This window comes from Engystomops pustulosus, chromosome 9 (genome assembly GCF_040894005.1).
Source record: "Engystomops pustulosus chromosome 9, aEngPut4.maternal, whole genome shotgun sequence".
In the NCBI taxonomy this organism is placed as follows: domain Eukaryota; kingdom Metazoa; phylum Chordata; class Amphibia; order Anura; family Leptodactylidae; genus Engystomops; species Engystomops pustulosus.
The window spans coordinates 62,015,621-62,025,028 of record NC_092419.1 but is presented as its reverse complement, the minus strand read 5'-3'; the positions used below and the strand labels follow the sequence as shown (position 1 = coordinate 62,025,028).

Below are 9,408 nucleotides of genomic sequence, written 5' to 3'. Positions count from 1 at the left end.
AAACTAACACAATTTTCAGGTTCAAAAAGGTCAACAGAACTTGGGATTCCCAGCCAGTCTCCCATGCTGGTACTTGCCAAGCCTTAAGCTGCATTGCTGCTGCGATCTGACAAGAGCAGGCACATTCAGCTTAGAATGGCCGTTGACAGCAGCTGTTCAATTTGAACCTTCTTTTGCTATCTCATAGAGAAACTAACACAATTTTCAGGTTCAAAAAGGTCAACAGAACTTGGGATTCCCAGCCAGTCTCCCATGCTGGTACTTGCCAAGCCTTAAGCTGCATTGCTGCTGCGATCTGACGAGAGCAGGCACATTCAGCTTAGAATGGCCGTTGACAGCAGCTGTTCAATTTGAACCTTCTTTTACTATCTCATAGAGAAACTAACACATTTTCAGGTTCAAAAAGGTCAACGGAACTTGGAATTCCCAGCCAGTCTCCCATGCTGGTACTTGCCAAGCCTTAAGCTGCATTGCTGCTGCGATCTGACGAGAGCAGGCACATTCAGCTTAGAATGGCCGTTGACAGCAGCTGTTCAATTTGAACCTTCTTTTACTATCTCATAGAGAAACTAACACAATTTTCAGGTTCAAAAAGGTCAACAGAACTTGGGATTCCCAGCCAGTCCCCCATGCTGGTACTTGCCAAGCCTTAAGCTGCATTGCTGCTGCGATCTGACAAGAGCAGGCACATTCAGCTTAGAATGGCCGTTGACAACAGCTGTTCAATTTGAACCTTCTTTTGCTATCTCATAGAGAAACTAACACAATTCTCAGGTTCAAAGAGGTCAACGGAACTTGGGATTCCAAGCCAGTCTCCCATGCTGGTACTTGCCAAGCCTTAAGCTGCATTGCTGCTGCGATCTGACGAGAGCAGGCACATTCAGCTTAGAATTGCCGTTGACAGCAGCTGTTCAATTTGAACCTTCTTTTACTATCTCATAGAGAAACTAACACAATTTTCAGGTTCAAAAAGGTCAACAGAACTTGGGATTCCCAGCCAGTCTCCCATGCTGGTACTTGCCAAGCCTTAAGCTGCATCGCTGCTGCGATCTGACAAGAGCACACACATTCAGCTTAGAATGGCCGTTGACAGCAGTTGTTCAATTTGAACCTTCTTCTACTATCTCATATAGAAACTAACACAATTTTCAGGTTCAAAAAGGTCACCAGAACTTGGGATTCCAAGGCAGTCTCCCATGCTGGTACTTGCCAAGCCTTAAGCTGCATTGCTGCTGCGATCTGACGAGAGCAGGCACATTCAGCTTAGAATGGCCGTTGACAGCAGCTGTTCAATTTGAACCTTCTTTTACTATCTCATAGAGAAACTAACACATTTTCAGGTTCAAAAAGGTCAACGGAACTTGGAATTCCCAGCCAGTCTCCCATGCTGGTACTTGCCAAGCCTTACACTGCATTGCTGCTGCGATCTGACGAGAGCAGGCACATTCAGCTTAGAATGGCCGTTGACAGCAGCTGTTCAATTTGAACCTTCTTTTACTATCTCATAGAGAAACTAACACATTTTCAGGTTCAAAAAGGTCAACGGAACTTGGAATTCCCAGCCAGTCTCCCATGCTGGTACTTGCCAAGCCTTACGCTGCATTGCTGCTGCGATCTGACGAGAGCAGGCACATTCAGCTTAGAATGGCCGTTGACAGCAGCTGTTCAATTTGAACCTTCTTTTGCTATCTCATAGAGAAACTAACACAATTTTCAGGTTCAAAAAGGTCAACGGAACTTGGGATTCCCAGCCAGTCTCCCATGCTGGTACTTGCCAAGCCTTAAGCTGCAAACTGATGAGAGCAGGCACATTCAGCTTAGAATGGCCGTTGACAGCAGCTGTTCAATTTGAACCTTCTTTTACTATCTCATAGAGAAACTAACACATTTTCAGGTTCAAAAAGGTCAACCGAACTTGGAATTCCCAGCCAGTCTCCCATGCTGGTACTTGCCAAGCCTTAAGCTGCATTGCTGCTGCGATCTGACGAGAGCAGGCACATTCAGCTTAGAATGGCCGTTGACAGCAGCTGTTCAATTTGAACCTTCTTTTACTATCTCATAGAGAAAATAACACAATTTTCAGGTTAAAAAAGGTCAACAGAACTTGGGATTCCCAGCCAGTCTCCCTTGCTGGTACTTGCCAAGCCTTAAGCTGCATTGCTGCTGCGATCTGACGAGAGCAGGCACATTCAGCTTAGAATGGCCGTTGACAGCAGCTGTTCAATTTGAACCTTCTTTTGCTATCTCATAGAGAAACTAACACAATTTTCAGGTTCAAAAAGGTCATCGGAACTTGGGATTCCCAGCCAGTCTCCCATGCTGGTACTTGCCAAGCCTTAAGCTGCATTGCTGCTGCGATCTGACGAGAGCAGGCACATTCAGCTTAGAATTGCCGTTGACAGCAGCTGTTCAATTTGAACCTTCTTTCACTATCTCATAGAGAAACTAACACAATTTTCAGGTTCAAAAAGGTCAACGGAACTTGGGATTCCCAGCCAGTCTCCCATGCTGGTACTTGCCAAGCCTTAAGCTGCATTGCTGCTGCGATCTGATGAGAGCAGGCACATTCAGCTTAGAATGGCCGTTGACAGCAGCTGTTCAATTTGAACCTTCTTCTACTATCTCATATAGAAACTAACACAATTTTCAGGTTCAAAAAGGTCACCAGAACTTGGGATTCCAAGCCAGTCTCCCATGCTGGAACTTGCCAAGCCTTAAGCTGCATTGCTGCTGCGATCTGACAAGAGCAGGCACATTCAGCTTAGAATGGCCGTTGACAACAGCTGTTCAATTTGAACCTTCTTTTGCTATCTCATAGAGAAACTAACACAATTCTCAGGTTCAAAGAGGTCAACGGAACTTGGGATTCCCAGCCAGTCTCCCATGCTGGTACTTGCCAAGCCTTAAGCTGCATTGCTGCTGCGATCTGACGAGAGCAGGCACATTCAGCTTAGAATTGCCGTTGACAGCAGCTGTTCAATTTGAACCTTCTTTTACTATCTCATAGAGAAACTAACACAATTTTCAGGTTCAAAAAGGTCAACAGAACTTGGGATTCCCAGCCAGTCTCCCATGCTGGTACTTGCCAAGCCTTAAGCTGCATCGCTGCTGCGATCTGACAAGAGCACACACATTCAGCTTAGAATGGCCGTTGACAGCAGTTGTTCAATTTGAACCTTCTTCTACTATCTCATATAGAAACTAACACAATTTTCAGGTTCAAAAAGGTCACCAGAACTTGGGATTCCAAGGCAGTCTCCCATGCTGGTACTTGCCAAGCCTTAAGCTGCATTGCTGCTGCGATCTGACGAGAGCAGGCACATTCAGCTTAGAATGGCCGTTGACAGCAGCTGTTCAATTTGAACCTTCTTTTACTATCTCATAGAGAAACTAACACATTTTCAGGTTCAAAAAGGTCAACGGAACTTGGAATTCCCAGCCAGTCTCCCATGCTGGTACTTGCCAAGCCTTACACTGCATTGCTGCTGCGATCTGACGAGAGCAGGCACATTCATCTTAGAATGGCCGTTGACAGCAGCTGTTCAATTTGAACCTTCTTTTACTATCTCATAGAGAAACTAACACATTTTCAGGTTCAAAAAGGTCAACGGAACTTGGAATTCCCAGCCAGTCTCCCATGCTGGTACTTGCCAAGCCTTACGCTGCATTGCTGCTGCGATCTGACGAGAGCAGGCACATTCAGCTTAGAATGGCCGTTGACAGCAGCTGTTCAATTTGAACCTTCTTTTGCTATCTCATAGAGAAACTAACACAATTTTCAGGTTCAAAAAGGTCAACGGAACTTGGGATTCCCAGCCAGTCTCCCATGCTGGTACTTGCCAAGCCTTAAGCTGCAAACTGATGAGAGCAGGCACATTCAGCTTAGAATGGCCGTTGACAGCAGCTGTTCAATTTGAACCTTCTTTTACTATCTCATAGAGAAACTAACACATTTTCAGGTTCAAAAAGGTCAACGGAACTTGGAATTCCCAGCCAGTCTCCCATGCTGGTACTTGCCAAGCCTTAAGCTGCATTGCTGCTGCGATCTGACGAGAGCAGGCACATTCAGCTTAGAATGGCCGTTGACAGCAGCTGTTCAATTTGAACCTTCTTTTACTATCTCATAGAGAAAATAACACAATTTTCAGGTTAAAAAAGGTCAACAGAACTTGGGATTCCCAGCCAGTCTCCCATGCTGGTACTTGCCAAGCCTTAAGCTGCATTGCTGCTGCGATCTGACGAGAGCAGGCACATTCAGCTTAGAATGGCCGTTGACAGCAGCTGTTCAATTTGAACCTTCTTTTGCTATCTCATAGAGAAACTAACACAATTTTCAGGTTCAAAAAGGTCAACGGAACTTGGGATTCCCAGCCAGTCTCCCATGCTGGTACTTGCCAAGCCTTAAGCTGCATTGCTGCTGCGATCTGACGAGAGCAGGCACATTCAGCTTAGAATTGCCGTTGACAGCAGCTGTTCAATTTGAACCTTCTTTTACTATCTCATAGAGAAACTAACACAATTTTCAGGTTCAAAAAGGTCAACAGAACTTGGGATTCCCAGCCAGTCTCCCATGCTGGTACTTGCCAAGCCTTAAGCTGCATCGCTGCTGCGATCTGACAAGAGCACACACATTCAGCTTAGAATGGCCGTTGACAGCAGTTGTTCAATTTGAACCTTCTTCTACTATCTCATATAGAAACTAACACAATTTTCAGGTTCAAAAAGGTCAACAGAACTTGGGATTCCAAGCCAGTCTCCCATGCTGGTACTTGCCAAGCCTTAAGCAGCATTGCTGCTGCGATCTGACAAGAGCAGGCACATTCTGCTTAGAATGGCCGTTGACAGCAGCTGTTCAATTTGAACCTTCTTTTACTATCTCATAGAGAAACTAACACAATTTTCAGGTTCAAAAAGGTCAACGGAACTTGGGATTCCCAGCCAGTCTCCCATGCTGGTACTTGCCAAGCCTTAAGCTGCATTGCTGCTGCGATCTGACGAGAGCAGGCACATTCAGCTTAGAATGGCCGTTGACAGCAGCTGTTCAATTTGAACCTTCTTTTACTATCTCATAGAGAAAATAACACATTTTCAGGTTCAAAAAGGTCAACGGAACTTGGAATTCCCAGCCAGTCTCCCATGCTGGTACTTGCCAAGCCTTAAGCTGCATTGCTGCTGCGATCTGACGAGAGCAGGCACATTCAGCTTAGAATGGCCGTTGACAGCAGCTGTTCAATTTGAACCTTCTTTTACTATCTCATAGAGAAACTAACACAATTTTCAGGTTAAAAAAGGTTAACAGAACTTGGGATTCCCAGCCAGTCCCCCATGCTGGTACTTGCCAAGCCTTAAGCTGCATTGCTGCTGCGATCTGACGAGAGCAGGCACATTCAGCTTAGAATGGCCGTTGACAGCAGTTGTTCAATTTGAACCTTCTTCTACTATCTCATATAGAAACTAACACAATTTTCAGGTTCAAAAAGGTCACCAGAACTTGGGATTCCAAGCCAGTCTCCCATGCTGGTACTTGCCAAGCCTTAAGCTGCATTGCTGCTGCGATCTGACAAGAGCAGGCACATTCAGCTTGGAATGGCCGTTGACAGCAGTTGTTCAATTTGAACCTTCTTCTACTATCTCATATAGAAACTAACACAATTTTCAGGTTCAAAAAGGTCACCAGAACTTGGGATTCCAAGCCAGTCTCCCATGCTGGTACTTGCCAAGCCTTAAGCTGCATTGCTGCTGCGATCTGACGAGAGCAGGCACATTCAGCTTAGAATGGCCGTTGACAGCAGCTGTTCAATTTGAACCTTCTTTTACTATCTCATAGAGAAACTAACACATTTTCAGGTTCAAAAAGGTCAACGGAACTTGGAATTCCCAGCCAGTCTCCCATGCTGGTACTTGCCAAGCCTTACGCTGCATTGCTGCTGCGATCTGACAAGAGCAGGCACATTCAGCTTAGAATGGCCGTTGACAGCAGCTGTTCAATTTGAACCTTCTTTTGCTATCTCATAGAGAAACTAACACAATTTTCAGGTTCAAAAAGGTCAACGGAACTTGGGATTCCCAGCCAGTCTCCCATGCTGGTACTTGCCAAGCCTTAAGCTGCATTGCTGCTGCGATCTGATGAGAGCAGGCACATTCAGCTTAGAATGGCCGTTGACAGCAGCTGTTCAATTTGAACCTTCTTTTACTATCTCATAGAGAAACTAACACATTTTCAGGTTCAAAAAGGTCAACGGAACTTGGAATTCCCAGCCAGTCTCCCATGCTGGTACTTGCCAAGCCTTAAGCTGCATTGCTGCTGCGATCTGACGAGAGCAGGCACATTCAGCTTAGAATGGCCGTTGACAGCAGCTGTTCAATTTGAACCTTCTTTTACTATCTCATAGAGAAACTAACACAATTTTCAGGTTCAAAAAGGTCAACAGAACTTGGGATTCCCAGCCAGTCTCCCATGCTGGTACTTGCCAAGCCTTAAGCTGCATCGCTGCTGCGATCTGACAAGAGCACACACATTCAGCTTAGAATGGCCGTTGACAGCAGTTGTTCAATTTGAACCTTCTTCTACTATCTCATATAGAAACTAACACAATTTTCAGGTTCAAAAAGGTCACCAGAACTTGGGATTCCAAGCCAGTCTCCCATGCTGGTACTTGCCAAGCCTTAAGCTGCATTGCTGCTGCGATCTGACAAGAGCAGGCACATTCAGCTTAGAATGGCCGTTGACAGCAGCTGTTCAATTTGAACCTTCTTTTACTATCTCATAGAGAAACTAACACAATTTTCAGGTTCAAAAAGGTCAACAGAACTTGGGATTCCCAGCCAGTCTCCCATGCTGGTACTTGCCAAGCCTTAAGCTGCATTGCTGCTGCGATCTGACAAGAGCAGGCACATTCAGCTTAGAATGGCCGTTGACAGCAGCTGTTCAATTTGAACCTTCTTTTGCTATCTCATAGAGAAACTAACACAATTTTCAGGTTCAAAAAGGTCAACGGAACTTGGGATTCCCAGCCAGTCTCCCATGCTGGTACTTGCCAAGCCTTAAGCTGCATTGCTGCTGCGATCTGACGAGAGCAGGCACATTCAGCTTAGAATGGCCGTTGACAGCAGCTGTTCAATTTGAACCTTCTTTTACTATCTCATAGAGAAACTAACACAATTTTCAGGTTCAAAAAGGTCAACAGAACTTGGGATTCCCAGCCAGTCCCCCATGCTGGTACTTGCCAAGCCTTAAGCTGCATTGCTGCTGCGATCTGACGAGAGCAGGCACATTCAGCTTAGAATGGCCGTTGACAGCAGCTGTTCAATTTGAACCTTCTTTTGCTATCTCATAGAGAAACTAACACAATTCTCAGGTTCAAAGAGGTCAACGGAACTTGGGATTCCCAGCCAGTCTCCCATGCTGGTACTTGCCAAGCCTTAAGCTGCATTGCTGCTGCGATCTGACGAGAGCAGGCACATTCAGCTTAGAATTGCCGTTGACAGCAGTTGTTTAATTTGAACCTTCTTCTACTATCTCATATAGAAACTAACACAATTTTCAGGTTCAAAAAGGTCACCAGAACTTGGGATTCCAAGGCAGTCTCCCATGCTGGTACTTGCCAAGCCTTAAGCTGCATTGCTGCTGCGATCTGACGAGAGCAGGCACATTCAGCTTAGAATGGCCGTTGACAGCAGCTGTTCAATTTGAACCTTCTTTTACTATCTCATAGAGAAACTAACACATTTTCAGGTTCAAAAAGGTCAACGGATTTTGGAATTCCCAGCCAGTCTCCCATGCTGGTACTTGCCAAGCCTTACACTGCATTGCTGCTGCGATCTGACGAGAGCAGGCACATTCAGCTTAGAATGGCCGTTGACAGCAGCTGTTCAATTTGAACCTTCTTTTACTATCTCATAGAGAAACTAACACATTTTCAGGTTCAAAAAGGTCAACGGAACTTGGAATTCCCAGCCAGTCTCCCATGCTGGTACTTGCCAAGCCTTACGCTGCATTGCTGCTGCGATCTGACGAGAGCAGGCACATTCAGCTTAGAATGGCCGTTGACAGCAGCTGTTCAATTTGAACCTTCTTTTGCTATCTCATAGAGAAACTAACACAATTTTCAGGTTCAAAAAGGTCAACGGAACTTGGGATTCCCAGCCAGTCTCCCATGCTGGTACTTGCCAAGCCTTAAGCTGCATTGCTGCTGCAAACTGATGAGAGCAGGCACATTCAGCTTAGAATGGCCGTTGACAGCAGCTGTTCAATTTGAACCTTCTTTTACTATCTCATAGAGAAACTAACACATTTTCAGGTTCAAAAAGGTCAACGGAACTTGGAATTCCCAGCCAGTCTCCCATGCTGGTACTTGCCAAGCCTTAAGCTGCATTGCTGCTGCGATCTGACGAGAGCAGGCACATTCAGCTTAGAATGGCCGTTGACAGCAGCTGTTCAATTTGAACCTTCTTTTACTATCTCATAGAGAAACTAACACATTTTCAGGTTCAAAAAGGTCAACGGAACTTGGAATTCCCAGCCAGTCTCCCATGCTGGTACTTGCCAAGCCTTAAGCTGCATTGCTGCTGCGATCTGACGAGAGCAGGCACATTCAGCTTAGAATGGCCGTTGACAGCAGCTGTTCAATTTGAACCTTCTTTTACTATCTCATAGAGAAACTAACACAATTTTCAGGTTCAAAAAGGTCAACAGAACTTGGGATTCCCAGCCAGTCTCCCATGCTGGTACTTGCCAAGCCTTAAGCTGCATCGCTGCTGCGATCTGACAAGAGCACACACATTCAGCTTAGAATGGCCGTTGACAGCAGTTGTTCAATTTGAACCTTCTTCTACTATCTCATATAGAAACTAACACAATTTTCAGGTTCAAAAAGGTCACCAGAACTTGGGATTCCAAGCCAGTCTCCCATGCTGGTACTTGCCAAGCCTTAAGCTGCATTGCTGCTGCGATCTGACAAGAGCAGGCACATTCAGCTTAGAATGGCCGTTGACAGCAGCTGTTCAATTTGAACCTTCTTTTACTATCTCATAGAGAAACTAACACAATTTTCAGGTTCAAAAAGGTCAACAGAACTTGGGATTCCCAGCCAGTCTCCCATGCTGGTACTTGCCAAGCCTTAAGCTGCATTGCTGCTGCGATCTGACAAGAGCAGGCACATTCAGCTTAGAATGGCCGTTGACAGCAGCTGTTCAATTTGAACCTTCTTTTGCTATCTCATAGAGAAACTAACACAATTTTCAGGTTCAAAAAGGTCAACAGAACTTGGGATTCCCAGCCAGTCTCCCATGCTGGTACTTGCCAAGCCTTAAGCTGCATTGCTGCTGCGATCTGACGAGAGCAGGCACATTCAGCTTAGAATGGCCGTTGACAGCAGCTGTTCAATTTGAACCTTCTTTTACTATCTC

The 9,408-nt window shown here is 45.4% G+C and overlaps 36 pseudogenes; all 36 read right to left on the bottom strand.

The window, feature by feature from the left end:
- Nucleotides 1–28: 28 nt before the first annotated feature.
- LOC140090945 (5S ribosomal RNA) lies at nucleotides 29–147 on the bottom strand (annotated as a pseudogene).
- A 70-nt stretch (nucleotides 148–217) lies between these two features.
- Nucleotides 218–336, bottom strand: LOC140078886 (5S ribosomal RNA; annotated as a pseudogene).
- A 69-nt stretch (nucleotides 337–405) lies between these two features.
- LOC140081876 (5S ribosomal RNA) lies at nucleotides 406–524 on the bottom strand (annotated as a pseudogene).
- Nucleotides 525–594: 70 nt separating this feature from the next.
- On the bottom strand, nucleotides 595–713 carry LOC140092005 (5S ribosomal RNA; annotated as a pseudogene).
- Nucleotides 714–783: 70 nt separating this feature from the next.
- Nucleotides 784–902, bottom strand: LOC140091857 (5S ribosomal RNA; annotated as a pseudogene).
- A 259-nt stretch (nucleotides 903–1,161) lies between these two features.
- Nucleotides 1,162–1,280, bottom strand: LOC140093703 (5S ribosomal RNA; annotated as a pseudogene).
- A 69-nt stretch (nucleotides 1,281–1,349) lies between these two features.
- Nucleotides 1,350–1,468, bottom strand: LOC140092787 (5S ribosomal RNA; annotated as a pseudogene).
- Nucleotides 1,469–1,537: 69 nt separating this feature from the next.
- LOC140087584 (5S ribosomal RNA) lies at nucleotides 1,538–1,656 on the bottom strand (annotated as a pseudogene).
- Nucleotides 1,657–2,092: 436 nt separating this feature from the next.
- Nucleotides 2,093–2,211, bottom strand: LOC140087811 (5S ribosomal RNA; annotated as a pseudogene).
- A 259-nt stretch (nucleotides 2,212–2,470) lies between these two features.
- Nucleotides 2,471–2,589, bottom strand: LOC140095906 (5S ribosomal RNA; annotated as a pseudogene).
- A 259-nt stretch (nucleotides 2,590–2,848) lies between these two features.
- On the bottom strand, nucleotides 2,849–2,967 carry LOC140083861 (5S ribosomal RNA; annotated as a pseudogene).
- Nucleotides 2,968–3,226: 259 nt separating this feature from the next.
- On the bottom strand, nucleotides 3,227–3,345 carry LOC140093702 (5S ribosomal RNA; annotated as a pseudogene).
- A 69-nt stretch (nucleotides 3,346–3,414) lies between these two features.
- On the bottom strand, nucleotides 3,415–3,533 carry LOC140098705 (5S ribosomal RNA; annotated as a pseudogene).
- Nucleotides 3,534–3,602: 69 nt separating this feature from the next.
- LOC140087583 (5S ribosomal RNA) lies at nucleotides 3,603–3,721 on the bottom strand (annotated as a pseudogene).
- A 247-nt stretch (nucleotides 3,722–3,968) lies between these two features.
- On the bottom strand, nucleotides 3,969–4,087 carry LOC140081864 (5S ribosomal RNA; annotated as a pseudogene).
- A 70-nt stretch (nucleotides 4,088–4,157) lies between these two features.
- Nucleotides 4,158–4,276, bottom strand: LOC140078885 (5S ribosomal RNA; annotated as a pseudogene).
- A 70-nt stretch (nucleotides 4,277–4,346) lies between these two features.
- On the bottom strand, nucleotides 4,347–4,465 carry LOC140083860 (5S ribosomal RNA; annotated as a pseudogene).
- A 259-nt stretch (nucleotides 4,466–4,724) lies between these two features.
- Nucleotides 4,725–4,843, bottom strand: LOC140097450 (5S ribosomal RNA; annotated as a pseudogene).
- Nucleotides 4,844–4,913: 70 nt separating this feature from the next.
- On the bottom strand, nucleotides 4,914–5,032 carry LOC140089129 (5S ribosomal RNA; annotated as a pseudogene).
- A 69-nt stretch (nucleotides 5,033–5,101) lies between these two features.
- On the bottom strand, nucleotides 5,102–5,220 carry LOC140081852 (5S ribosomal RNA; annotated as a pseudogene).
- Nucleotides 5,221–5,290: 70 nt separating this feature from the next.
- LOC140090818 (5S ribosomal RNA) lies at nucleotides 5,291–5,409 on the bottom strand (annotated as a pseudogene).
- Nucleotides 5,410–5,668: 259 nt separating this feature from the next.
- On the bottom strand, nucleotides 5,669–5,787 carry LOC140097927 (5S ribosomal RNA; annotated as a pseudogene).
- A 69-nt stretch (nucleotides 5,788–5,856) lies between these two features.
- LOC140096599 (5S ribosomal RNA) lies at nucleotides 5,857–5,975 on the bottom strand (annotated as a pseudogene).
- Nucleotides 5,976–6,045: 70 nt separating this feature from the next.
- Nucleotides 6,046–6,164, bottom strand: LOC140095784 (5S ribosomal RNA; annotated as a pseudogene).
- Nucleotides 6,165–6,233: 69 nt separating this feature from the next.
- Nucleotides 6,234–6,352, bottom strand: LOC140081841 (5S ribosomal RNA; annotated as a pseudogene).
- Nucleotides 6,353–6,800: 448 nt separating this feature from the next.
- LOC140090943 (5S ribosomal RNA) lies at nucleotides 6,801–6,919 on the bottom strand (annotated as a pseudogene).
- Nucleotides 6,920–6,989: 70 nt separating this feature from the next.
- LOC140089117 (5S ribosomal RNA) lies at nucleotides 6,990–7,108 on the bottom strand (annotated as a pseudogene).
- A 70-nt stretch (nucleotides 7,109–7,178) lies between these two features.
- LOC140082056 (5S ribosomal RNA) lies at nucleotides 7,179–7,297 on the bottom strand (annotated as a pseudogene).
- Nucleotides 7,298–7,367: 70 nt separating this feature from the next.
- On the bottom strand, nucleotides 7,368–7,486 carry LOC140083859 (5S ribosomal RNA; annotated as a pseudogene).
- Nucleotides 7,487–7,556: 70 nt separating this feature from the next.
- LOC140093700 (5S ribosomal RNA) lies at nucleotides 7,557–7,675 on the bottom strand (annotated as a pseudogene).
- Nucleotides 7,676–7,932: 257 nt separating this feature from the next.
- LOC140087580 (5S ribosomal RNA) lies at nucleotides 7,933–8,051 on the bottom strand (annotated as a pseudogene).
- A 70-nt stretch (nucleotides 8,052–8,121) lies between these two features.
- LOC140093931 (5S ribosomal RNA) lies at nucleotides 8,122–8,240 on the bottom strand (annotated as a pseudogene).
- A 69-nt stretch (nucleotides 8,241–8,309) lies between these two features.
- On the bottom strand, nucleotides 8,310–8,428 carry LOC140081829 (5S ribosomal RNA; annotated as a pseudogene).
- Nucleotides 8,429–8,497: 69 nt separating this feature from the next.
- On the bottom strand, nucleotides 8,498–8,616 carry LOC140081817 (5S ribosomal RNA; annotated as a pseudogene).
- A 448-nt stretch (nucleotides 8,617–9,064) lies between these two features.
- On the bottom strand, nucleotides 9,065–9,183 carry LOC140090942 (5S ribosomal RNA; annotated as a pseudogene).
- Nucleotides 9,184–9,253: 70 nt separating this feature from the next.
- LOC140078884 (5S ribosomal RNA) lies at nucleotides 9,254–9,372 on the bottom strand (annotated as a pseudogene).
- Between the last annotated feature and the right edge of the window lie 36 nt (nucleotides 9,373–9,408).